Source organism: Aptenodytes patagonicus, chromosome W (genome assembly GCF_965638725.1).
Source record: "Aptenodytes patagonicus chromosome W, bAptPat1.pri.cur, whole genome shotgun sequence".
NCBI classification, from domain to species: domain Eukaryota; kingdom Metazoa; phylum Chordata; class Aves; order Sphenisciformes; family Spheniscidae; genus Aptenodytes; species Aptenodytes patagonicus.
In genome coordinates, this window is record NC_134981.1 from 14,269,736 (window position 1) to 14,296,008 (window position 26,273).

The window sequence follows — 26,273 nt, forward strand, 5'->3', positions numbered from 1 at the left end:
GTACATGCTGTTCCTATTTGATTACTGTTTAGGGCTCTCACCATCTGGCAGCTTTGCCCTACCAGCCCAGCCCAGCCCAGCCTGTGTACCTCCAGATCTCCCTGTGAGAAAAGGAGCTCACCACACTCAGCACCTGCTCCAGCCCCACACCACAGCCGGATAACGGCTACCCTGCCACACCCTTCACCTCACCTCCGCTGCAGCCCACCCCTCGCAGCAGGTGTGTGCTAAGAGAAGGGAGCAGAGGAGTTAAGGCCCTCGCGCATGCGCGCCTCTGCTGCAGAAGCCGGGGTTCCCTCGGTTGCGCTTGCGTGCGCATCGTGGGCAAGATGGTGGTGGGGACATTAGTCCGAGGTAAGTGAGTGAGGGGGTGCGTTCGGGGCGTTGGGTCCGTGGGTCCTGGCTTAGGTGTGTGTGTGAGGGATGCTACTGCCGGGTAGGGGTTGAGCCCACGTAGAAGCTGGTGAGGCAGTCGGGGCTGCCTGGAGCCTGCTGGAGGGTTGAGGAGCTGGGGAGATGGGCGGGTCAGGGACCAGCTCTTGCCGATGAGGAAGAGGGGTGGCTGCTGGGCCCCTGCTCCTTATGTGCGCCTGGGTCCCCCGACTGCTACTTCGTGCCGCCCTGAGGGGCGCCGCCTTTGGCTTTGTGGGTCCGTAGCGGTGGGAGGAGTCGGAGGAATCGTGGCGGCGGCGCTGCTGCAGCTACTGGGTGGGGAGAGTGCGGCAGGCAGGTGAGTGCCCGTCGGTGGAAGAGCTGGCCCCTGATGGACACTGCCCGCTTCCCCGGGCAGCAGTCCTTCCCCCTTCCTTCTCCCGGGCAGTACCCGCCAGTGGCAGCCCCCTTCCCCCCCCGCGACCCAGCACTGTCTCCGCTTCGGTCGGCCGTCGCTTCGGACTTATACTATGACTGTCCTTCCCGGGTGCATTGGCTGACAGCACAGTAGTTCTTCGCTAAATGGCCCCTTCAGAAAATGGGTGAGCGAGCTCGTCTCCGCGGTAGCAGCCTTGGGGATGCTGAACTGTGAGGCAGGACGGGGGAAGGATGCGTTTGAACCAGGCGTTAGTCTGGCAAAGACTTGTGTGGTGTTCTTCCTGAAGCCGCCCGCTCCTGTCTCTTGCCTTCTGTTTTTCTGCGATCTGGCTAGATTGTCCCTGCTCTGGGATAGGGGCTGTCTCCTGTGGGCACTGCCCCTCACACAGTAGGAGTCTGATCTTGTAGGTGTTAAATAATGAAGCTATTGCTAGCTTTTTAGCTGTAAAATATGAATTGACTTTATTTGATGCTTTTATACTTTAAAATCGGACCAAAAATTTGCAGATATTTGATAGCTAAGATACTGCTGGAATACAAAGGCAATAGTAGTAAGACACACAAACTAGCTTCTTCTGTGAAAATATATTTATATTTAAAGTCCTTGACCTGCAAACCCTTTCTGTAACTGTTAGATTAGTCTTTGACTTCAAAGCTCTCTATTAGTAGGGGTTATTTCTTCTGTTTTCTCTCTAACCTCTGGTAATGAGGGATGGATCTGTACAGGTGTGTCTGACTACACCCTCAGTTTCTGAAGTCATTCTTGCCTCAAGTGCCATTTATAGCTTCAGAAGTGATTGAATGTAAAGCAAAATAATTCAGAACTCTATAAAAGTTAGTTTCATTGTGGAGCTACAGGGGAAGGGAGGAGTGAAGATGCAAGTGTACTAAACTACAACTGACTTGTTTGTTGTCCTCCTGCCCTCTATAATAATTATGATCTCTGTGATAGTAGCGGCTTGTAAAACTGGGAAGACAGGTCTATTGGTAAAACTGTGACAAAAAACTTTTAACTTTCCTAAAAATAAAATTTCTGCAGAAATTTTGGTTTCACGTGTTGGCTCTACCAACTACTAATCAACAAGAAAAGACTTCTGTGTACCAGTGGAGAAGCACATATTTGAAAGCTTTGCTTCAGGAGGTTATGTCTGAATTGGTATCACTACTAGAAATAATGCTTGGGTAAGTTAGGACTACTGCAAGGGTTGATTAAGATTGTCACTAATTGAAATGATAAAGAAACAGAACTTTTTCTCCTATTGTCTTGAGATGCTGTAATCTTATTTTTAAACTGTTTGACAAAAATTGTATGCCAAATGGTTTCATCCAGTCTTAAGCACTCAAGAAATATTAGTCTTGTTAAATTGAATGTCATGAGGTTGTTGTAATGCTTCAGCTTCCTTGTTATGATGAAGGCTATTTATAGAATATTTCTGCTCGATGAAAAGGACTTTGCAATTACAAGTACTTACTCTCCTTAGATGTTTTAGGTTCCAAAATATAAATGGGTTACTTGGTAAAAAGTATTTATATTTAGTGGTATAAGGGGGGGATAAATTAAACTCAGGAAATCCAGATGGTGGCATAGATGATGAATGGTGGTTTCTTTTTTTTTTTTTTTAATTTCTAAACACTTGTCCTGGTTTCGACTGGGATAGAGTTAATTTCCTTCCTAGTAGCTGGTATAGGGCTGTGTTTTGGATTTAGGATGAGAATAATGTTGATAACACGCTGATGTTTTAGTTGTTGCTAAGTAGTGCTTACACTAGTCAAGGACTTTTCAGCTTCTCATGCCCTGCCAGCAAGAAGCTGGGAGGGGGCACAGCCAGGACAGCTGACCCAAACTGGCCAAAGGGCTATTCCATACCATATGACGTCATGCTTAGTATATAAACTGGGGGGAGTTAGCCGGGGGAGGGGTGACTGCTGCTCGGGAACTGGCTGGGCATCGGTCGGTAGGTGGTGAACAATTGCGTTGTGCATCACTTGTTTTGTATATTCTTCTATCATTATTATTTTCCCTTTCTTTTCTGTCCTATTAAACTGTCTTTATCTCAACCCATGAATTTTACTTTTTTTTTTCCCGGTTCTCTCCCCCATCCCACTGGGTGGGGCGGGGGAGTGAGCAAATGGCTGTGTGGTGTTTAGCTGCCTGCCGGGTTAAACCACAGCAGTCCTTTTGGCACTCAACATGGGGGCACAAAGGGTTGAGATAATTACAGATCTGACCAGAGTGTGTTAAGGCAAATTTGTTATAAGTATTCATCATATTGGTTTAATGGTCACATTAAACAATTGTGACATTGGTCACAATGTTGATTAATTTACTCTCAAAGTTGTCATGCTGGCTCTCAAACTTGTGTTATGTAACACCTTACTTGCTCTATATGTTCCCTGTTGTGCTGTTTATCCCCTCTGGGAGCTGGATCAAGGATATAATTTTGCTGCTTTGCTGCTAATCCAGCCCCTGTGACAGGCACTGTGGCTGAACTAGAGAACCAACCCATGCCAGTATCAGTCGCCCCTATACACAAGAAGAAACACACAAGAAAATCAACTCGTTTAGTAAGGGATGAAGATGAACCAGGGCCATCACGAGAACGGGAGGAGGAAGAGGCAGAACCCATAAACGAGATGGTACGCCACCCGATCCCTATCCCTGAGTGAGCTGCGAGATATGCAAAAAAGATTTCAGCCGTCGTCCAGGCGAGCACATTGTCACCTGGCTGCTCCGATGCTGGGATAATGGAGCCAGTAGCCTGGAATTAGAGGGTAGGGAAGCCAAGCAGCTGGGATCCCTTTCCAGGGAAGGGGGCATTGACAAAGCAATTGGAAAAGGGGCACGATCCCTCAGCCTCTGGAGGCGACTCCGGTCAGGCGTGAAGGAAAGGTATCCCTTCAAGGAAGATGTTATATGTCACCCAGGCAAGTGGACCACCATGGAGAGAGGTATCCAGTACCTGAGAGAATTAGACATGCTGGAGGTGATTTATGGTGACCTGAACAACGAGTAGTTATCCAAAGATCCTGACGAAGTCAAGTGCACACGACCCATGTGGCGGAAGTTTGTATGGAGTGCACCATCATCGTCATATGCCAACTCATTGGCAGTAATAACTTGGAAAGACAGAGAGGGACAAATGGTGGATGAATTGGCTGGTCAACTCCGGCAATACGAAGAAAGTCTCTCTTCCTCCCTCGTCTCGGCTGCGGAGAAATTGGCCCGGGAGTTCCAGCGATTCAAAGAGGATACGTCCTACTCCCCACCTGTACAGACCAGTAGCTCAGCCATTGGGAGTAAGCGTCCTTCTCCTCAAGTGAGAGGATATAGTGGATATACACCAAGGGCCACCCTGTGGTTTTATCTACGTGACCACAGAGAGGACATGAGGAAGTGGGATGGAAAATCTACCTTGGCCCTAGAGGCACGGATACGTGAGTTGCAAGGGAAAACAATCACAAAAGGGGGTTCTTCCAGGAAAATTGCTGCTCCAGTTTCCAGTGAGCAGTTCCCCAGAGAGAGTAGAAGGGGCTGATCTCAATAAAGGGACTTTTGATTTGCATTCAGAAGAAGTCAGTAACGGACACTATGACCAGGACTAGAGGGGCCCTGCCTCCAGCCAGGGGGAGGAAAGGGACAACCGGGTTTACTGGACTGTGTGGATTTCATGGCCTGGCCCATCAGACCCACAGGAGTATAAGGCTCTAGTGGACACTGGTGCACAGTGTACCCTAATGCCATCAAGCTACAAAGGGGCAGAACCCATCTGTGTTTCTGGAGTGACAGGGGGATCCTAACAGCTAACTGTGTTGGAGGCTGAAGTGAGCCTAACTGGGAATGAGTGGCAGAAGCACCCCATTGTGACTGGCCCAGAGGCTCCGTGCATCCTTGGCATAGACTGCCTCAGGAGAGGGTATTTCAAGGACCCAAAAGGGTACCGGTGGGCTTTTGGTATAGCTGCCTTGGAGATGGAAGAAACTAAAGAGCTGTCCACCTTGCCCGGTCTCTCGGAGGACCCTTCTGTTGTGGGGTTGCTGAGGGTTGAAGACCAACAGGTGCCGATCGCCACCTCAGTGGTGCACTGGCGGCAATATTGCACCAACTGAGGCTCCCTGATTCCCTTCCATAAGCTGATTCGTCGGCTGGAGAGCCAAGGAGTGATCAGCAAGACTCGCTCACCCTTTAACAGTCCCGTATGGCCAGTGCGGAAGTCTAATGGAGAGTGTAGACTGACAGACTATTGTGGCCTGAACGAAGTCACGCTGCCGCTGAGTGCTGCTGTGCCGGACATGCTATAGAACTTCAATAAGAATTGGAGTCAAAGGCAGCCAAGTGGTATGCCACAATTGATATTGCTAATGCATTTTTCTCAATCCCTTTGGCAGCAGAGTGCAGGCCACAGTTTGCTTTCACTTGGAGGGGCGTCCAGTACACCTGGAACCGACTGCCCCAGGGGTGGAAACACAGCCCCACCTTTTGCCATGGACTGATCCAGACTGCACTGGAACAGGGTGAGGCTCCAGAACACCTGCAATACATTGATGACATCATCGTGTGGGGCAACACAGCAGGAGAAGTTTTTGAGAAAGGGAAGGAAATAGTCCAAATCCTGCTGAAGGCCGGTTTTGCCATAAAACAAAGTAAGGTCAAGGGACCTGCACAGGAGATCCAGGAATAAAATGGCAAGATGGACGTCCTCAGATCCTAATGGATGTGATCAACAAAATAACAGCCATGTCTCCACCAACTAGCAAAAAGGAAACACAAGCTTTCTTAGGCGTCGTGGGTTTTTGGAGAATGCTTATTCCAAATTACAGTCTGATTGTAAGCCCTCTCTACCAAGTGACCCGGAAGTAGAACGATTTCAAATGGGGCCCTGAGCAACAACAAGCTTTTGAACAAATTAAAGAGGAGATAGTTCATGCAGTAGCCCTGGGGCCAGTCCAGGCAGGACAAGATGTAAAAAATGTGCTCTACACCGCAGCCAGGGAGAATGGCCCTACCTGGAGCCTCTGGCAGAAAGCACCTGGGGAGACTTGAGGTCGACCCCTAGGGGTTTTGGAGTCGGGGATACAGAGGATCCGAGGCCCACTGTACTCCAACTGAAAAAGAGATATTGGCAGCATATGAAGGGGTTCGAGCTGCTTCGGAAGTGATCGGCACTGAAGCACAGCTCCTCCTGGCACCCCGACTGCCGGTGCTGGGCTGGATGTTCAAAGGGAGGGTCCCCTGTACACATCATGCAACTGATGCTACATGGAGTAAGTGGGTCGCGCTGATCACACAACGGGCTCGAATAGGAAACCCCAGTCGCCCAGGAATCCTGGAAGTGATCATGGATTGGCCAGAGGGCAAAGATTTTGGAATACCGCCAGAGGAGGAGGTGACGCATGCTGAGGAGGCCCCAATGTATAATGAACTGCCAGAAAAAGAGAAGCAATATGCCCTGTTCACTGATGGGTCCTGTCGTCTTGTGGGAAAGCATCGGAGGTGGAAAGCTGCTGTATGGAGTCCTATGCGACAAGTGGCAGAAACTGCTGAAGGAGAAGGTGAATCGAGCCAATTTGCAGAAGTAAAGGCCATCCAGCTGGCTTTAGACATTGCTGACCGAGAAAAGTGGCCAGTGCTCTATCTCTAGACTGACTCATGGATGGTGGCAAATGCCCTGTGGGGGTGGTTGCAGCAATGGAAGCAGAGCAACTGGCAGCGCAGAGGCAATCCCATCTGGGCTGCCGCATTGTGGCAAGATATTGCTGCCCGGGTGGAGAACCTGGTTGTAGAAGTCCGTCACGTAGATGCTCACGTACCCAAGAGTCGGGCCACTGAAGAACATCAAAACAACCAGCAGGTGGATGAGGCTGCTAAGATTGAAGGGGCTCAGGTGGATCTGGACTGGCAACAGAAGGGTGCATTATTTCTAGCTCGGTGGGCCCATGACACCTCAGGTCACCAAGGAAGAGATGCAACATAGAGATGGGCTCGTGATCGAGGGGTGTACTTGACCATGGACACTATTGCGCAGGTTATCCATGAATGTGAAACACGCGCTGCGATCAAGCAAGCCAAGTGGTTAAAGCCCCTCTGGTATGGAGGACGATGGCTGAAATATAAATATGGGGAGGCCTGGCAGATCGATTATATCACACTCCCACAAACCCGCCAAGGCAAGCGCCACGTGCTTACAATGGTGGAGGCAACCACCGGATGGCTGGAAACATATCCCGTGCCCTATGTCACTGCCCGGAACACTATCCTGGGCCTTGAAAAGCAATTCCTATGGCGACATGGCACCCCAGAAAGAATTGAGTCAGACAACGGGACTCATTTCTGAAACAACCTCATAGACAGCTGGGCCAAAGAGCACGGCATTGAGTGGGTATATCACATCCCCTATCATGCACTGGCCTCTGGGGAAATTGAATGTGACAATGGACTGTTAAAGACTTCGCTGAGAGCAATGGGTGGTGGGATGTTCAAACATTGGGATACACATTTAGCAACAGCCACCTAGGGGATCTGCCAATCGAGCTGGTCCTGTCCAGTCACACCTTTTACATACTGTAGATGGGGATAAAGTCTGTGTAGTGCACGTAGACAATATGCTGGGGAAGACAGTTTGGGTTATTCCTGCCTCGGGCAAAGGGAATGGGAAAGTCTGATGTGTACCTCATGGGGATTTGATTTTGGGTGAGAATAGCCCATGATTTGAACTATATAATGTTAATTGCTACGTTATATTATATGCCATACCAGTGGTATTACAATAAGAATCACCCAGATTAATGAAGAATGACCTTCGATGAAACCGAGCAAAGCGCAGTGATGATGGTACCAGAACTGACTTCAACATGAAAGAATCCAACACTGCTTACCATCTCCATATCTCCTGCCCTGCGGGACTGTTATGACAGATGGAGCCCAAAGTCTAAATGAACTCACCGAACTTTTTAGAGGGATGGCCAGTAGACTAAGGGAATGATATCTGTGTGTATATATATCAAAAGGCAGGAAAAGTGGTGGTGATTAATGGGAATGTATTGGAAAGTGTGGGACCTGGGCATGACATAGATGGTATCGAATAAGGGGTGGATACTGTCCTGGGTTTGGCTGGGATAGAGTTAATTTTCTTCCTAGTAGCTGGCATAGGGCTGTGTTTTGGATTTAGGATGAGAATAATGTTGATAACACACTGATGTTTTAGTTGTTGCTAAGTAGTGCTTACACTAGTCAAGGACTTTTCAGCTTCCCATGCTCTGCTGACTGAGAAGGCTGGAGGTGCACAAGAAGCTGGGAGGGGGCACAGCCAGGACAGCTGACCCAAACTGGCCAAAGGGACATTCCATACCATGTGATGTCATGCTCAGTACATAAACTGGGGGGAGTTAGCTGGGGGAGGGGTGACTGCTGCTTGGGGACTGGCTGGGCATTGGTCAGTGGGTGGTGAGCAATTGCATTGTGCATCACTTGCTTTGTATTGTCTTTTATCATTATTATTATTTCAACTATTAAACTGTTCTTATCTCAACCCACGAGTTTTTTCACTTTTTCGATTCTGTCTCCCATCCCACGGGGGGGTTGGAGAGTGAGCAAGCGGCTGTGTGGTGCTCAGTTGCTGGCTAAAGTTAAATGACGACAAGTAGTTTGCTGTTTGAATTTATATTATCTTAATTTATTACCAGTAATAGGAAAGCAAAATCACTGTATAAACTTAGCTTTGACCCCTGATTCACATGCTCAACTTCTAGTGTTCTGCTATTTAATACCCCACGCTGCAGGGTTTTTTGGTCCGAATTAATTTGTATTATTACTATAAATACCAGTTTGCTAAAAGTGTTAAAAACCTGTGGTAGTGACTTCAACAGCACAGCATCAATTGCTATTGTAGAATTCTGTTTTAATTGTTGGATGGTAATCGTTCGGTTTTAGTTGAAAGCTTGCATCACGTGTAGCTGGAGGATGAAGCCGCTAGGTAATAAGCATTCACTCAATGTCAGAAGCCTTATATTGAGTGGGGGTGCTATTTCCTGTTAAAGCTTATGGGAGAGGTAGGCAGTTGGAAAATTTCAAGAACAATACTTGCTTTGTCATATCTGTATGTGCTACTTTAATAGTATCTCTGATACGTTTTGCTGGACATCGTCACAAGGCTAGTCTATGCTAATTTGAGTCGACAGTTGAAGATTAATAGGGTTCCATGAGTATGTTTGTCTTCATTAGAGGATGATTGTCTTTAATATTAATTATTGCTACTGGAAGTAAGAAATTTCAGAAGTATGAACACTTTGAGACAATTTATTTTTGCCTTTATCATGTGGTTTTTCAGAAGGTGAGGAGTAAAATTCAGTGTACAAGAACATCTTTTTGAATTAGTTAATATAGTTGTATTAAAACATGAATAGTTTGACTCCTATTGAAACGGTAAGTTAAAACACAAGTTTGAGGCTAAATAGCATTTTGAAGTATTGTTCATAAGTGTAATGCTATTTTTTTAGGGATGCTTTTAAACTGATAGAACTGTTAATCTCTAATAGAAGAATAGACCTTACTTAGGTGGACTTGATAATTCATCTTAAAAAGGATTTAGGTTTATGTGAAATAGGCCAACAATGCTTCTGTTAATGCTGTGAGGTTTTATTTTTTTTTTTTTAAGATATGAACTCTTTATTCTTATCCTGTAATAGAATGCCAGTGGCACAATAAAACATCACTCAAGGCTTAGTTCACAAGATTAAATTGTTTGTGTGAAAGTTGCACACTTCCTGGAAAGCAGAGATCAACAAAATCTTCATTTGTGCAGTTAATGCTATGAGTGTTGCTTCCTTCAAATAGATTCTGAAAGGTGCTGAGTTTCACAAAACTGAATTTGGCTGTTAGTAGATTGGCCTTTTTGTAGTAACTGGTGTGTGGGGTGAGCTGGAAGGAAACTAGAACTTTTCATTGTTATATGACAGGGATGCGAAGAAATTATGAAAGCTTAAATTGTGAGTTGACTCTCCCTTTGTTAATGGAAAAGGTTCTTGGGGTCACACAAGCTTTTTTTCCCTTTCCAAAATCCCTGCTGTGGTGATCCCACATAGCTGATGCCCTTTAAGTGGAAGAACAGCAGTTCAGAGTCTGTTTAAACTAAGCAATGTTTTTCTTGGTCATTTATATAAATAAAAATATACATTTTGGGGAATATGGGAAGATAAGTATTAGAGGAAATAAATATGTTGTGGACTGAGGCTCTGGTTATGTAAACAAGAACTGAGGTTCAAGCATGGTGGTGAAAAATCAAAAGTACTGTAATATTAAACATATCCCTATAGCTTTAGTAGAAACCTGTTTGGTCACAGACTTTGTATTCTGGTGTATATACCTGAACAGATCTCAATCTATATTGCTACTTCTGTTATCCTTGGAGAAATAGTAATCTTGAGTCATAGGAACAAATTGTTACTACATGAGAACTATTACTAGGACTCTGCCTATCTTAGTAGCTTTATGTAAAATGGCTTTGTATTATTTCCACAAAACTGTAGGGTATTAATAAAAACAGGGAAATATGGCACATGGTGAGCAGAGATATTTTGTTGCAAAGAGGGTTTCTTGTTTGTGGTTTTTATGAGGTTTTTCATAACTAGTCTTCATGATAAATTTGCATTCTTCTCTGTTTAGGATAATTGATAGTTCTCTTTTCTATAATAACAATTATAACTATGGTTCTCCTGTCTGTTAAAAGTAGCTGTTACTGCACCGTGGGTGTAAAGTTCTTGCTCACGATGTCTTGTCTTGCAGCTGTTATCTGCTCTCAGAGAACAGATTGATTTGCCAACCTTATGCTGTTTGATGTGAATAATGTTATCTTTCATGCCAGTTGTGCTTGGTTTTGGAGGAGAATATAAGGAAAGCTGTTGATGGTTAAAGGAATAGTTATATGCTGTAATTAACGGAAACAGAGGAGTGTGCTGCAGAACAAGCTATATTGAAAAGTTGAGAGAAGTGAATATCTGTACTTATATCGGTGGTTTTTTGGTTTTGGGGGTTTTAGTTATTCTTTCTTCAAGGTAGACCCAAAGGCCAAACTTACTACTACTCCTTTACAAACTGTGTGAGCATATGCTATTATAAGAGGACTATATATTGAAGTGACTCTGTTCACATATGCGAGTTCTGTGTTGCAGAATTGGATAATCTTTTTCCATGGATATTCTGTATTTTTTTTAATATATAAACTACTTGCATGTTAAATGCAAATTCTAGGAAGTCCTTATTGTGTAGTTAACACTAATGTACCTTTCTTTGGACGTGTGCGAGAGCATATGAACAATGCCTTGGGAAATAAATTTACTGTGTTGATCCCCACTTAGTTGCCTTGGAATTCAGTAGTTCAGAGACAAGACTCATAGTTCCTAACTTTTAAAAGAAATTTTATTTGGACATAACAGTACTGTCCTGGACTGTAGTAACTTCCTTATTCTAGGAATGAAGCTTTTCTGAGGGCTGTGGTATAAGAATTTGAACAGGTTATGTTCATGTTGTACAATAATCAATCATGTGACTTGTTATCCTAATAGATACTTTAATGATCAAGGTTTCTTCCAATAGTGTGGAATAACAGCTTTTATTTGAATGATAACTGCTGTTAGACTGCTTGAAATACAGAAACACTTTTTTGCATTTAAAAAAAAAAAACCTAGAATAAAAAAATGCTGTATTTCTGATTTATTTAATAATGCAATCCATTCCTTGCTGACTTGAACCATCTGAAAAGAGAATATTAGAAAGTGTAACTTTTAACAGTAGCAGTGTTAATTGGCACTTCTATTGGCAACAGTTACCTCCATTGCTTTGTGTATGTATAATATCCCTTGGAATAGGGTAAGACTTATTCAACTGTGAAACAAGACATACTTTCTGAAAATGGAGCAAAATAGTTTGATCAAACAAGCTAAAAATCTTCTGTTTAGCGTGTACAGTATCTGAATAAAAACACAGAGTTAATCAGTGGTTCCTTCTTGGAGACTGGTCATAGCAGGGTTCTCTTAAAGGATTTAAATTCTGATATGAGTCTTGCACAGAATTTCCTCTTTGCCTCAAGTTGCTAACATCTCAGTATATACTGTTGATGTTTATTTGTCCTGGTTTATGCTAATCAGAATAAATATCTCTTCTGTAGTTTTCAAAACTCCGTATCAATATCAGATGCATTTTGAAAATTAAACATTTTTGTTTTTGCAAAACTTTTTGGTCCTCACCTTGGTGTTGATGGCTACAAAGGTAGTGGAAGTCACAAATTTGGATCACTAGCAGTTATAAACTATTCAGTAAAATTTCATAGAATCATTTAGGTTGGAAAAGACCCTTAAGATCATCAAGTCCAACTGTTAACCTAATGCTGTGTCCTGGTTTCGGCAGGGATAGAGTTAATTTCCTTCCTAGTAGCTGGTACAGTGCTGTGTTTTGGATTTAGGATGAGAACAAAGTTGATAACCTAGGTAATGCTTACACTAGCCAAGGACTTTTTAGTTTTCCATGCTCTACTGACTGAGAAGGCTGCAGGTGCACAAGAAGCTGGGAGAGGGGCACAGCCAAACTGGCCAAAGAAACATTCCATACCATGTGACGTCATGCTCAGTACATAAACTGGGGAAAGCTGGCCGGGGGGGCCGCTGCTCGGGGACTGGCTGGGCATCGGTCGGCGGGTGGTGAGCAACTGTACTGTGCATCACTTGCTTTGTGTATTATTATTATTATTATTATTATATTATTATCATTTTATTTCAATTATTAAACTGTTTTTATCTCAACCCACGAGTTTTTCTCACTTGTGCTCTTCCAATTCTCTCCCCCATCCCACCGGGGGGTGGGGGGGAGTGAGCGAGCGGGTGGCTGCGTGGTGCTCAGTTGCCGACTGAGGTTAAACCACGACACACTGCCAAGTCCACCACTAAACCATGTCCCTAAGCGCCACGTCTACATGTCTCTTAAATACCTCCAGGGATGGTGACTCAACCACTTCCCTGGGCAGCCCATTCCAGTGCTTGATAACCCTTTTGGTGAAGAAATTTTTCCTAATATCCAATCCGAACCTTCCCGGCGCAACTTGAGGCCATTTCCTCTTGTCCTATTACTTGTTACTTGGGAAAAGAGACCGATACCCACCTTGCTACAACCTCCTTTCAGGTAGTTGTAGAGAGCGATAAGGTCTCCCCTGAGCCTCCTTTTCTCCAGGCTAAACAACCCCGGTTCCCTCAGCTGCTCCTCATAGGACTTGTTCTCTAGACCCTTCACAGATGTGTGTCAGCATGCAGTTTTCCTTCTAACAGATGTATTAATCATTAAATGTAATGATTAATGTCAGATTCTTGGATTTTTTGTTTTAGAAGTGTTCTTGCTTTCTTAAGCTTATTTCTTTACCATGAAATGGTTCCTTGGATGATCTGGGTCTTGCTCTACTGGACCCAGTATAGACCCCTGGGGTACACCACTAGTTACTGGCCTCCAACTAGACTTCATGCCACTGACCGCCACTCTCTGGGCCCAGCCATTCAGTCAGTTTTGAACCTACCTGCTCATCCAGCCCATACATCAGCAACCTGTCTATGAGAATGTTATGGGAGACAGTGACAAACACCTTACACGCATCAAGGTAGACGATACCCACTGCGCTCTCCTGATTTACCAAGTCAGTCACTTTATCATAGAAGCTTGTGAATCCTTGGTCCTCCCCTTAGTGAATCCTTGGAGACTATTCCTAATCACCTTCTTGTCTTTCATGTGCCTGGAAATGTTTCCCAGGATTAGCTGCTCGATCACCTTCCCAGGAATCGAAGTGAGGCTGACTGGACTGTAGTTCCCTGGGTCCTTCTTGAAGATAAGAGGGACGTTTGTTTTCCTCCAGTCTTTGGGCATTTCTCCCAATCGCCATGATTGATCAAAGATTATCCAGAGTGGCCCTGCAATGACATCAGCCAGCTCCCTCAGCACTCATGGGTGCATCCCATCGGGGGCCATGGACTTATGTATGTCCAGTTTGCTTAAGTATTCCCTCACATGATCCTCTTCCACCAAGGGTACATCTTCCTTGCTCCACATTTTCCCCTTGGTCTCTGGGACCTGGGATTCCTGAAGGCCAGTCTTGCTAGTAAAGACTGAGGCAAAGGCGGCATTCAGTACCTCAGCCTTTTCCCATGTCCTGTGTCATCATTCGGCATTGGGCCCACATTTTCCTAGCCTTCCTTTTCTCACCTATGTACTTACAGGAGCCCTTCTTGTTGCCCTTGATGCCCCTCATCAGATTCAACTCCAAGTGGGCTTTGGCTTTCCTAACTGTGTCTCTGCATGCTCAGATAGTGTCTCTATATTCCCTTGTATTGGATTTATGTGGCAAGGTTTTGGTGGTGGTGGGGTGGCAGGTGTGGCCTCTGTGAGAAGAGACCACGGGCTGCCCCTGTGCCAGACAGAGACAGAACAGATCCATCGCTGGCCAAAGCTCAGCTAATCAACAAAGCTGATGGCACCTCTGTGATAACTTATTTAAGAGGATAAAAAACATTGCACAGCAGCTGTGAGAGAGAAGTGACAAAAAAGTGTGTTTAAAAAAAAAAAAAAATCTTCTAGACACCAAGGTCAGTGAAGAATGCTGGGGGGGAAGAGATATCAACAGTGCAGCCCATGCCAGAGCAGGTGGATATGCCCTGAAGGAAGCTACAGCTCATGGGAGGGACTCCACGCCCGAGCAGGGGAAAAGTGAGGAGGAAGGAGCAGCAGAGAGGAACTGCTATGAACTGACCACAGCCCCCATTTCCCCCCGTGCTGCTCAGGGTGGTGGGGACAGGGAGGAGGTAGAGGAGTCAGGAACGGAGTTGAGCTTGGGAAGAAGGAGGTAGGTGGGAGGAAGGTGTTTTTAGTTTTTGTCTTTGTTTCTAACTATCCTACTCAAATGTAATTTATTGCCAATTAAAAATAGTTTTCCCCAAGTCAAGTCTGTTTTGCCCATGATGGTAACTGGTAAGTGATCTCCCTGTCTTTATCTTGACCCACAAGCTCTTCCATCTTATTTTCTCCCCTCATCCTATTGAGGAGGAATGAGAGTGCAGCTGGGTGGGAGTATGGCAGCCAGCCAAGGTCAACCCACCACATCCTCCCACATTACCTGTCTCTGCTTCCACCTTCTGTAGGCTTCCTTCTTGTGTTTGAGTTTTGCCAGAGGCTCCTTGTTCATCTATGTAGGCCTCCTGGCATTTTTGCCTAACTTGTATTTGTTGGGATGGACCACTCGAGCTTGGAGGAGGTGATCCTGGAATATTAATCAGCTTTCTTGGGCCCCCTCTTCCCTCCAGGGCCTTATCCCATGGGACTCTTCCAAGCCTTGAAGAGGCCAAAGTCTGCTCTCCATAAGTCCAGGGTTGTGAGCCTACTTTTCACCCTCTTCCCTGCCCTCAGGATCCTGAACTTCACCATCTCATGGTCACTGCAGCCAAGGCTTCCTTTGACCTTCACAGCCCCCATGAGCCCCTCATTGGTGAGTATAAGGTCCAGCAGAGCACCTCTCCTTGTTGGTTCCTCATCATTTGGAGGAGGAAGTTATCATCAAAGCATTCCAGGAACCTCCTGGATTGCTTATGTTCTGCTGTGTTGTCCCCCCAGCAGATATCGGGGTGGTTGAAGTCCCCCATGAGGACCAGGGCCTGCAAACGCAAGGCTGCTTCTGTCTGTAGAGGGCTTCATCCATTTGTTCTTCCTGAGAAGGCAGCCCATAGCAGACACCCGCTATAATGTCACCCACGTTGGTCTGCTCTTTAATCCTTACCCAAGTGAGCTCTCAAGTGGCTCCTCATCCATCCCTAGGCTTGATGCATACTAACTGTTGTCTCACAAAGGACAACTTCCCCCTCCTCATCTTCCCATCCTGTCCTTCCTAAAAAGCTTGCAGCACTCCAGTCATGGGAGTAGACCACTACACATCTGTGAGGGTGCTTTGTGCTCACTGGGAGTACCAGTCCATTCTCCAGGAGTACAGTCCTGCACTGGCTCATCTCTACTATCACAGAAGACAACTAATGATGAAGCAAATTCTGTATTGGTCCTGAGAGAAGAGCTGGAGGACTTTCTTTCCTGACCTTAAGAAGTAATTGACTGAATCTTTGTAGTGTGAGACTTGTTTATAGTCATTGCAACTTTTTGTGTACACATGTTGCAAGGAGTTGCAGTTCTTGAAGGATTAAAGGAAGAAATAATTTTTTTTTTTTTTTTTTTTTTTTGTTCAAACAAAGCAGAGACTGACAAATGGAAGCTCTATCATTTCAGTGGAATAATTACCTTGATAATCTTTCCAAAGCAGTGTAGAGTTTTGGGATGCTCATAGGTTTCCTATAAAGCTCAAACAATCGGGTTGCATGTATGCATTTTTTTTTTAGCAGTGACTTCTTTCAGTCTCAACTTACCAAGGAGCTGAATCTGATCATCCATTTGCACGTGCAGTCATCCATTTGTCATGTATATATGTGACTACTGTAACTTGTCTGATGTTTAATATTAAGAATAAGCAAAATATGGCTTTGTCCTGTAACTCAGGCCACTATAGGTATTCTAGGCATGTGCTCAGTTTCTTCTGTGGAGTGACTGATTCAGTCTCTGAGCAGCTGAAGGATAATATCCTAAGATGAAATGATTTGATTAGAAAAGATAATTCTAGTGGAGATTGAGCAGATCCAGAGCCTGGCAGTCTTTGGGAAACATTAAAAAAAAAAAAAACCACCAACAAAAAACAATTTCCTGGTCTTTCTCTAAACATTTCATCTTTCTACTCTATGGTCCAGATGTAGTAGAGAGGAAAGATCTGTATTAATAAAATAGGAAAAGTGGTGGGGGGGTTTTTTTTTGGGGGGGGGAAGGGAGGAACTTCCCCAGAGAATCCCTGAGGTACACTAGACACAGGTTTTTATATGGAAGATGTTCAGCACTACAGATGCTCAGCCTTCAATTAAATTAAGAGATTACTGCAACTGAATTAAAGATGGATTAGAAAGTGTGTTTATGGGTTTACCAAAAGGCTGAATAGGCCTTTACTTTGCTAGAGGTTTGGAATGAGTGGGTAGACAAATGCATGAATCTGTAGAGTCAAATAAACAGAGAACTGACTTTCAAGTTCAGTTTATCTGATCACTGGACTCTTTCAGTGTGTGGTATAGACAAATAACAGCTTTCTTGCTCATGTCTTTTAAAAAAAGTTTTCCAAATTTTTGTACAAGTCCACCCTTTTTGTGGCCTTGTTTCTTACTTTGCCATAATATTATAGGGAGGTGGAAAAAAACATAAAGGAGGCTGGAAATGTAATATGCAGCTGGTTAGGAGGGAAAGAAAACAAGGTGCAGCTAGATTAAGAAGTGGCAATTAAGTGATACAGCACAGATAAACTACTTCCATGCCTGAAAAGAGCTGCAGTAGAGGAAACAAAGCAATACAAGGCTACTGTGCTGCTCTTAATTAGAGGATGAGGAAACTATAGTTCATGTAATACAAAGTTAATGTCAGATGGGGTTCATTATATAGTTGAGATAAAATAATGGGTAAATGGATGGTGAAGTTTACTGGATTGCTATACAAACTCCTATTGCTCTTTTACTTGGAAGCCACCGAGGCGAAGGGCTCCGGAGCAGAGGATCGCGCCGGGGGACCCTTCCTAAAGCGGCAAAACCGCGGCAAAACCCGCGAAGGCAAAAGCACAGGGGGTGAGAGGGTGCCCCAGCCCCCCCACCCCCCGAGCCGGAGGAGGGAGCTCCTGACGAGCGGCAGCTCTGACTCAGCGTGGGCGGGGACAAGAGGGACGGCGGCCAAACCCCCTCACATACAAGAGCAGCCCCCAGGGAGCGCGAGCGACCTGGAGCGAGGCAAACAGGGCGCGGCGCGTCAGTTCGCGCAGGGAAGGCGAGCGGGCAGGGCGCAGTCCCCCTCCTGGCTCTAGAGGCCAACTCAACTAGTAGTCATCGCCCTCCCAGAAGAGGACCAGCTATGGTTTCCACTCGGCCGAAAGCCATCGCCAGAAGGAATGTGGCGACCCAGACGGAGCCCTCACACAAGCACACAGCTGTCCAGGTCTCTGGCTGCAGGGAGTGCCTGAGCCTGTCACTTGTACCGGAGGGCAGCAGAGACACCACCTGTGTGTGGTGTGACCAGGTGGATGATCTGCTCAGCCTGGTGGCAGAGCTGAAGGAGGAAGTGGAAAGGGTAAGGAGTATCAGGGAGTGTGAGAGGGAGATAGATTGGTGGAGCCACACCCTACCATCCTTGAGGCAAAGGCAGCAGATGGAGGCTCCACAAGAAGCAGAGGATCCCCTGCCCTCTTGCCACCAGGCAGAAGGAGGGGACCTAAGTGATGGGAGGGAATGGAAACAGGTCCCTGCTCGGGGTGCCAGGCGATGCCCCGCCTGGCCTCCCTCACCTTCCCAGTTGCCCTTACACAACAGATATGGGGCCCTGGAACTTGAGGGCCAGGCAAATGAGGATGTAGATGAAGGTCCATCCAGGGGGTCGCCTAGGGTGAGGCAGTCAGCCCCATGCATTATGGCTGCCTCTGCTAAGAAAAAAAGGAGGGTAATTGTCATAGGCGATTCCCTTCTGAGGGGAACATAGGGCCCAATATGTCGACCAGACCCATCCCACAGGGAAGTCTGCTGCCTCCCTGAGGCCCGGGTCAGAGACATTACTAGGAAACTCCCTGGTCTGGTACGGCCTTCTGACTACTGCCCGCTGTTGGTTATACAGGCTGGCAGTGATGAGGTTGCAGAGAGAAGTCCAGAAGCGATCAAAAGGGACTTCAGGGCGCTGGGGCGACTGGTTGAAGGATCAGGAGCACAGGTAGTGTTTTCCTCAATCCCTACAGTGGCAGGGAAGAATACTGAAAGGAACAGGAAAACACACCTGATCAACACGTGGCTCAGGGGCTGGTGCCATCGGAGGAATTTTGGCTTTTTTGATCATGGGGAGGTTTACACGGCACCGGGCCTGCTGGCGACAGACGGAGTTCAGCTGTCTCACAGGGGGAAAAGAATCATGGCTCATGAATTGGCGGGGCTCATTGAGAGGGCTTTAAACTAGGTTTGAAGGGGGAAGGGGATAAAACCAGGCTCACTAGAGATGAGCCTAGGGGTAGCATGCCAATGCTGGGGGCGAAATCGATAGCCCAGCTCAAGTGCATCTACACCAATGCACGCAGCATGGGTGGCAAGCAGGAGGAGCTGGAAGCCATTGTGCAGCAGGATAGCTATGACTTAGTCGCCATCACAGAAACATGGTGGGGTGACTCTCATGACTGGAGTGCTGCAATGGATGGCTATAAACTCCTCAGAAGGGACAGGCGAGGAAGGAGAGGCGGTGGGGTGGCCCTGTATGTTAGGGAGTGTTTCGATTGTATAGAGCTCAACGATTGTGATGATGGTATGGTTGAGTGTTTATGGGTAAGGATGAGGGGGAAGGCCAACGAGGCAGATATCCTGCTGGGAGTCTGTTATAGACCACGCAACCAGGATGAAGGGGCGGATGAAGTGTTCTATAAGTGGCTGGCAGAAGTCTCTCAATCGCTAGCCCTTGTTCTCGTGGGGGACTTCAACTTCCCGGATGTCTGCTGGAAATACAACACGGCAGAGAGGAAGCAGTCTAGGAGGTTCCTGGAGTGTGTGGAAGACAACTTCCTGACACAGCTGGTAAGTGAGCCTACCAGGGGAGGTGCCTCGCTCGACCTGCTGTTTACTAACAGAGAAGGACTGGTGGGAGATGTGGTGGTCGGAGGCTGTCTTGGGCTTAGCGACCATGAAATGGTAGAATTCTCGATTCTCGGTGAAGTAAGGAGGGGGGCCAGCAAAACCGCAACCATGGACTTCTGGAGGGCGGACTTTGGCCTGTTCAGGATGCTGGTTGAGAGAGTCCCTTGGGAGACAGTCCTGAAGGGCAAAGGGGTCCAGGAAGGCTGGACGTTCTTCAAGAAGGAAGTCTTAAAGGCACAGGAGCAGGCTGTTCCCATGTGCCGTAAGAAGAATGGGCGGGGAAGACGACCGGCCTGGCTGAACGGGGAGCTTTTGCTGGGACTCAGGAAAAAAAGGAGAGTTTACCACTTGTGGAAGAAGGGGCAGGCGACTCAAGAAGAGTACAGGGATCTTGTTAGGTCATGCAGAGAGGAAATGAGAAAGGCAAAAGCCCAGCTAGAATGCAGTCTGGCCGCTGTCGTTAGAGACAACTAAAAATGTTTTTACAAATATATTAATGACAAGAAGAGAGCTAAGGAGAATCTCCATCCCTTATTGGATGCGAGGGGGAACATTGTCACTGAGGATGAGGAAAAGGCTGAGGTACTTAATGCCTTCTTTGCCTCAGTCTTTAACAGGCAGACCAGTTATCCTCAGGGTACTTGGCCCCCTGAGCTGGAAGACAGGGACGGCGAGCAGGATGAACCCCCCATAATCCAAGAGGAAGCAGTCAACGACCTGCTACGCCACCTGGACGCTCACAAGTCTATGGGGCCGGATGGGATCCACCCGAGAGTGCTGAGGGAGCTGGCGGAGGAGCTTGCCAAGCCACTTTCCATCATTTATCAGCAGTCCTGGTTAACGGGGGAGGTCCCGGACGACTGGAGGCTTGCCAATGTGACGCCCATCTACAAGAAGGGCCGGAAGGAGGATCCGGGGAACTACAGGCCTGTCAGCCTGACCTCGGTGCCGGGGAAGATTATGGAGTGGTTCATCTTGAGGGCGCTCACAAGGCATGAGCGGGACAACCAGGGGATCAGGCCCAGCCAGCACGGATTCACGAGAGGCAGGTCCTGCTTGACCAACCTGATCTCCTTCTATGACCAGGTGACCCGCCTAGTGGACGAGGGAAAGGCTGTGGATGTGGTCTACCTGACTCCAGTAAGGCCTTTGACACTGTCTCCCACAGCGTTCTCCTAGAGAAGCTGGTGGCTCACGGCTTAGACAGGTGGACCCTGCGCTGGGTAAAAAACTGGCTGGACGGCCGGGCCCAGAGAGTTGTGGTGAATGGAGTTAAATCCAGTTGGCGGCCGGTCACGAGCGGTGTTCCCCAGGGCTCAGTTTTGGGGCCGGTCTTGTTCAATATCTTTATCGATGATCTGGATGAGGGGATCGAGTGCACCCTCAGGAAGTTTGCAGACGACACCAAGTTGGGCGGGAGTGTTGATCTGCTCGAGGGTAGGAAGGCTCTGCAGAGGGACCTGGACAGGCTGGATCGATGGGCCGAGGCCAACTGTATGAGATTCAACAAGGCCAAGTGCCGGGTCCTGCACTTCGGCCACAACACCCCCATGCAACGCTACAGGCTTGGGGAAGAGTGGCTGGAAAGCTGCCTGTCGGAAAAGGACCTGGGGGTTCTGGTTGACAGCTGGCTGAACATGAGCCGGCAGTGTGCCCAGGCGGCCAAGAAGGCCAATGGCATCCTGGCCTGTATCAGAAATAGTGTGGTCAGCAGGAGTAGGGAAGTGATCGTCCCTTTGTACTCGGCACTGGTGAGGCCGCACCTTGAATACTGTGTTCAGTTTTGGGCCCCTCACTACAAGAAGGACGTCGAGGTGCTGGAGCGTGTCCAGAGAAGGGCAACGAGGCTGGTGAGGGGTCTGGAGACCAAGTCTTATGAGGAGCGGCTGAGGGAACTGGGGTTGTTTAGCCTGGAGAAGAGGAGGCTGAGGGGAGACCTCATCGCTCTCTACAACTACCTGAAAGGAGGTTGTAGCGAGGTGGGTGTCGGTCTCTTCTCCCAAGTAACTAGCGATAGGACGAGAGGAAATGGCCTCAAGTTGCGCCAGGGGAGGTTTAGATTGGACGTGAGGAAAAATTTCTTTACTGAAAGAGTGGTTAAACATTGGAACAGGCTGCCCAGGGAAGTGGTTGAGTCCCCATCCCTGGAAGTATTTAAAAGACGTGTAGATGAGGCGCTTAGGGACATGGTTTAGTGGGCATGGTGGTGTTGGGTTGACGGTTGGACTCGATGATCTTAGAGGTCTTTTCCAACCTTAATGATTCTATACTGTTTTCAGAATGCATATAGCTAATTGCAAATTGGTCCATGACACCTTACTAGATCTAGCTGATGTGAGGAGGGAAGTAATCCTTTTTGATTATTCATTTCTTTAAGTGGCAGCAAGATATCTGCATGGAGATGGAAAAAATTAAATTGAAGAAAGAGTGGGAGATGCCGCAGAGTATAGTACTTCCAGACAAAGCTGCAAACAGGGAGCATTACATAATAATGAATTTAAAGAGCAATGATAGCATTCTGTGAATCGGACTTGTATATGAAATAACTAAACAGCATGCATTTCTGCTTTTCTCATTCAGTTTGTTACAGGACTTTTCTGTAACTAATTGACCCTGTGAAAGACAGGTCTTTTCACTGTTCATGGAAAGACCTGAAATTTGGGAACTTATAGTGTAGCCTTCTGAAAGAAGAAAAAAAAAAGTGGAAATTTAGTACATTAGTATAATGAAAAAAATCTTAAAAGAAAAATTTCATTTCTGTTTCTCTATACCCAGTACGGAATTTTTCAATTTATTTCTGTAGAACTAGTATCTAAGACAAGTTGTATGCATGTTTTCTGGATGATGCTTTCAAAACAGTAGCAGTGTTCCCTTTCTGTATTCTCTCTCCATCTGCATGAGAAAGGTGGTGCTTTAGTTTCTTGATCCTCAGGAAATATCTTTTTCTGATAGCCTTTTTAATGCCGGTAGTTAGAGATCATCTGTATGGAGAAAAATATGCAGTGTCTCTCAGAGAATCCTGACCTACAAAGTAGGGATACAGCATTACACAGTCAAAACACTGACATGAATGCTGATGATAGGTTATGAGTATGACTGTGTATATGATCCTAGTCACAAGGATAAGGCTCAGAGGGAACAACAAGCAGTCTGTGTGTGGTAGTGCGAAATGAAAGAAACTTTACTTCACAACTTCCAAGGAAATGAGAAGCAAGAGAACATGTTTAACAACTTATTTTTAAAATAAAGTTGAAGAAAGGAGGTGATCTTTCAGTTGTAGCAACAGGTAAAATATGTTATCAAGTTCTATATGAAGATGAAATTTGCATCTAGGTAAAACATATGAAATGTCTTTGTGTTTTCTGTTAATAAAATTTGTTAATGCAGCTTTTTTCCAAGATGCAGCTTGATGTAAATAAATGTGTAAAACTTGCATTTTGTATTAGTAAACAAAGTTCTGAAGACAAATCTTAAGTTGCCAACATTACAGTTCACATTTGTGAGTAATACCAAGCATAGTGCCTGGCAACAGAGAGAGACTTCAACACATTATCCAACCCACTCACTGTGCCTAGAGTCTGAGGTAGTTAGTACTGTGCATATGCGATAACTAGTTATGAAATATCAATTTCTTTAAGTATATAAAGTGGTGAAAGGCCTCTGGGGAGAAGGGTACTGCTGCAGAAGGCACATAGAACTGTCCCACTTACGATCAAGCTATCAAAAAACACAACCTCTTGCATTTTCTGTTGTAATACTTCTGATTTTTATGAAGTGAATGTTTGTGGGATGTCCTTTGTTTTTCAAAAACGTGCACAATCTGCTGAGAGCTTCTGTTTGACACTATTTTGTAGATAAGGGAGACAAGTATGGGAGTAAAAAAAACCCCAATAACAGAGTTATGCCTTAATTTTGTTTGATCTCAAACTGGATTTTTATAAATACAGTAAGAGGTTGGGAAACATTTAGTGCCTGAATTACACAAAGTATTCTATGAAAAGATTGTAAATTCCTCTTCTGGAGCAGAATTTCTATTTAGCTGTTTGAGAACACTGCTGGGTAGACTTACAGGGATCTGGTCCAAAATAATACAAATAATTGGATTGTGCATACTGAAACAGAGCTGATGATTTTTTGGATAATGAAATTGTATCTCTGGGAATTGATAGCTTACATACAAAGGTTTAGTTCTTTTAATAGACTTCAAAGCTTTTACATAATACACAGTGGGTATTCCTAGATCTGTCTTGGGTTTTGGTAATGGTATCTTTCAAAGAATGAAAAGCCAGCTCATTCTTTCTGCCACATGGTTTTATTTTCAGTTAGTTATTTTCTAAGTCTTAAACAAGACTTTCTTCTCTAAAATTCCTTTCTGTGCTCCCCCCCCCAAGTCTGACCTTTTTTAGTCAAATGCTGTTTCATTGATATCAGTAGCATTAGCAGATGCCAATACTATGCATAGAAAAGTTTTGAAAGAAGTAGAGTATATATCACAATACCATTCACCTGTTTGGCTATATGTCAGTGTGTTAACACCTCTGGAATATACAGTATGGGAAAGGTAATCTTATTACTCTTAACGTGCTGTATGTTAAACTGAATTGCAATTAAAATTGGATTTTGCTTCAGAGGCAAGTGCATGTGACAGACAAAACATAAGGTGCTATGTTTTATAGACATAACAGAATGGGCATTACTATGAGCAAGGAAGAGAAACCTTTCTGCTTCCCACTCAGCTGTCATATTGTCAGAATATATGAGAGAATCTGTGTTTCTGCTTATGCTCTGCTTGTTCTGTGAATAAATGCAGGCTACAGAGCTGTGAATCTAATGTCTTCCATCAGCACTTAATTTACTTAAATCTAATGCTAGATTGCGAGTACCAGGTTCATAAAGCTATAGGTCAGGACTAATGGGAATCTTTTCACAGACTGAAAACTATAGTTTATAGCTCTTCAGAGTTTCAGGAAATGTAGTATAATGTGTGTAAAATGAATGGAATGTATTATGAAACCTTTGATCTTTGATATTCCCATTTTGGATTCTAGAAAGGTATATGAAAACTAAGTTAAAAACTAAGCTTGAGAAATACTTAAATGTGCACTTTAGCTTTAAAGGGTATAAGTTTCTCTGGCATTTAGTATGTCTTTGCACACTTAAAATAGTCATTCTAGACTCTATTGCACTTTCAAGTTGTGAACATGATTTAAAACCATCACTTGACTGACCTCGTTGGAGTATATGCCACAGTTCATATTATAGCAACTTGCCAACTAGATAACATGAGTGATTTGAGGTATGCGAACTTTAATTTTAAGATAGAGCTGCACAGTAATAACTGGGAGTACTTTGTTTCCCTTCTTTGAGGGCAGGAATGGTGGCGTATATCAAAGCGAGATGGCTTTAGGTCTAATGCAAAATTAGGTTCTAAACTATAACTGTTAGGAGTAATGTGATAGTTTGTTACAGCTGAAGGATTATTAACTCACTAGTACAGTCTCTGTAGTATATTCGAGTTTAAAATAAAACGGGATCAAAAATCAGGAGGCTGTCAAATATTGCTGTAATTAATGGAAACTTTGTAACAAAAAAAAAATGTAGCATGAGACACTTTTCTTTTTCTTCATCATAGAGAGCCACTCCTTGAATACTAGCCCAGTTAACTTTGTTTATGGTTTACCATAACAGCTTATGTGATGGGAGTTCTATAGTTAGCTATACTGATGAAGTCAAAGAGGACTTAGTGTGATACCCTGCTGAAGGTAGCAGACAATGTAGTCTAACATTATTTCCTCATTCTTGAAGACCTTTGAAAGTTTAACTAGCAAAGAGCATCTTTCCTGAGAGTGGACTACTGTCTTCTATGACTCTGGAAAAATGAGCCATGAAAACATAGCTGAAATGAAAGTAGTAATATTTAAATATTTGTGGTGCAGTTGCTTACACTTCCTATATAAGCCTGTAGTGCCTTTCATTTCACTTGTTCCCAACCATGAGGTATTATGAGCCTACTAGTTTCATATGAATCAAATGATTATAGGAAGAATGAAATTTCCTCTGGCATGTTAAGAATATATTTTTTTAATGAGCTATCTACCCTTATGTCTACTTGCATAAGCAAATATCTCCATAGTTTGCAACGTGCCATAAGGGAAGGGCATTCACTTGCTTTGCTCAAACCATTGCATTTTTAAATGTATTCTATCAGTCACTCTTTTGCTGAGATGTTGGACTGCACTGCTCACTGACTTATTCTAGAATACTTTTTCCAGAGGATTAAAAAAAAACCCACCGCCTTAATATTGTGCTGTTTTTACATAGCTGCCTTTTATATTAGAACTGGATTGCTTAAACAATATCCCACTTATTACCTGGTGTGGTGGGTTAGCCTTGACTAAAAGACAAACTCCCGCCCAGCTGCTCACTACCCCCCCTCCCCCAATGGGATGGGAGGAAATAGGATGAGCAGGAGTGAGAAAGCTTGTGGGTCAAGATAAAGACAGGGAGATTGCTTACCAATTACTGTCAAAACAGACTCAACTTGAAGAAAATTAATTTATTGCCAATTAAAATAGATATTGATTTGGGTAGTGAGAAACAAGATGACAAACATTAAAACAAGACCTTTCCTCCCCCTCTGCCCCAACTTCACTGCACTCCAGACTCCTCTAATCCCCCCCAGTGGTGTGTGTGTGTGTGTGTGTGAATGGGTATGG

General features: G+C 45.1%; 1 protein-coding gene across 1 annotated transcript in view; it reads left to right on the forward strand.

Moving 5' to 3' along the window:
- The first annotated feature begins 336 nt into the window (after nucleotides 1-336).
- LOC143171856 (adenomatous polyposis coli protein-like) overlaps nucleotides 337-26,273 on the forward strand; it is a 169,158-nt gene continuing 143,221 nt past the window's right edge. Inside the window, exon 1 of the mRNA XM_076360955.1 lies at nucleotides 337-354. The gene's annotated coding sequence lies outside the window, so the exon portion shown is untranslated. The remainder of the gene's footprint in view (nucleotides 355-26,273) is intronic.